This window comes from Triticum urartu, chromosome 4 (genome assembly GCF_003073215.2).
Source record: "Triticum urartu cultivar G1812 chromosome 4, Tu2.1, whole genome shotgun sequence".
Taxonomy (NCBI): Eukaryota; Viridiplantae; Streptophyta; class Magnoliopsida; order Poales; family Poaceae; genus Triticum; species Triticum urartu.
In genome coordinates this window covers 217,154,864-217,156,559 of record NC_053025.1, presented here as the reverse complement: position 1 = coordinate 217,156,559, position 1,696 = coordinate 217,154,864, and the positions used below count along the sequence as shown (strand labels likewise).

Sequence of the window (1,696 nt, the reverse complement as noted above, 5' to 3'; positions counted from 1 at the left end):
AAATTGTCAATAGATTATTGTACTTGCATGTTGTGTCATGTCTCTGAATGGATTATGTTGTAAGACCCCCTATGTTGTCCATTTGTTGTAATCACTGTTTGGGATATCGCTTATCGTTATCGTCTCGGTCGGCTGGGATTAGAGATTAATCGGAAATCGGCCGATTAATCAATTTTGTCGGTCGACTATTAATCGACAAGTTTTTTCGCAAGACCTACGTTTTCAGGCACTATTAAGGCAAAATTGGAAATAATCAACAACTATGTTCTCTTAAGTATTTAAGACTACATCAATATATAACAACAGCACATGTCATGTTTATGCATGTTTGAAATTCAAATAGGACAAGAGTACATCGATACTACTACAAGTCTACAATATTACACAACAAAAATTGGACATCACTTCAACAGCACATATTCTGTTTGGGCATTTTCAAATAGGACAGCACTTCAACAACACATAAGTAAATAACAAGCAACAATAGGCAGAACAGCAATACATAACTACATATATGAGTGCACAAATAAACTACAGCCATCTCAACATCAAGTGTACGCAAGATTGCAGTTGGTAGTCTCAGTCACCACTTACCAGTCCACAAATAAACTTGGATACTGGATAGGCAGCACGACAAGTCCAGAATAGACAAATAAGCTTAGTTCTTAGTCTTACAGTCTTACACTCTTAGTCTCTTACTCACTAGTTACTACTTTGCTTGCAAACAGCCAAACACCAATCAACCAAAATAAGGTAGTTCTTAGCTAGCTTTTTGATTCTCTCATAAGTCACAAGTCACAACCAAAATAAGGTCGTAGGCTTCTAGCAAGCAACACATAGTACTAGGAATTAGATTGTTAAAAGGCCTAGGGTTCAAGGCTGCATCAGATCTTCCTCATCATTTTCTTCTATCCCCCCAACCATGTCATCATCAAACTCAAACTCAATCTCATCTTCATTGATAGGCACAGTGTCATCTTCATTGTCGGAAACAAAGTCTTCCACTTCATGGAGCTCTCTCACCCTTAGACTTCTACGAGGCTTTGTTGTATTTTCAACTCCGGTAGCCCCATCTCTTCATCATCGTGAGCATCTTCACATATCCAATCTTGGGTTGTGGAAGCATCTTCACCAAGGAAAACATCACAAGATGAGGAGTATTTCTTTCTCTTGTCTAGAAATCTTCCATTGAATTGAATATAAACTAGATCGTCCCTACGACGCACATCTAATTTATTTCTCCTCTTTGCATCAACCTACAAATTGCATAGTGAAGCTAAGTGATTCACATCTTGTCATAAATTAAAAAAAGGATCAGATTTGAATATTTGTAGGTTGAGACTTACTTGTTCAAAAACACTCCAATTTCTTTCACCCCCAGATGAACTTGTGGTTAAGTTGAGTATCCTCAAAGCCATGTGCATCAATGTAGGAGTTTGTAGTCCATAATTTTCCCACCACTCCCCTTCATTCACAGGAAACAGAAAGTACTATGCATGTAACGCCCCGAGACCGTTGCGCCAGGTGTCTTCCAGTTATTCGATGTTGTTGCCTTGTCATTCGCTTGCGTGTTGCATCTTGTGATGTCATCATGTGCATTGCATCATCATGTTTTCAAACTTGCATCCGTCCCGGACTCCCCGTTCCTTCCGTTGTCCGTTCCGAGTCCAGACACCCTTGCACGCGCCCGCGGCAC

At 39.7% G+C, this 1,696-nt stretch overlaps 1 pseudogene; it reads right to left on the bottom strand.

The window, feature by feature from the left end:
• Positions 1-666: 666 nt before the first annotated feature.
• Positions 667-1,418, bottom strand: LOC125553773 (annotated as a pseudogene).
• Positions 1,419-1,696: the final 278 nt, after the last annotated feature.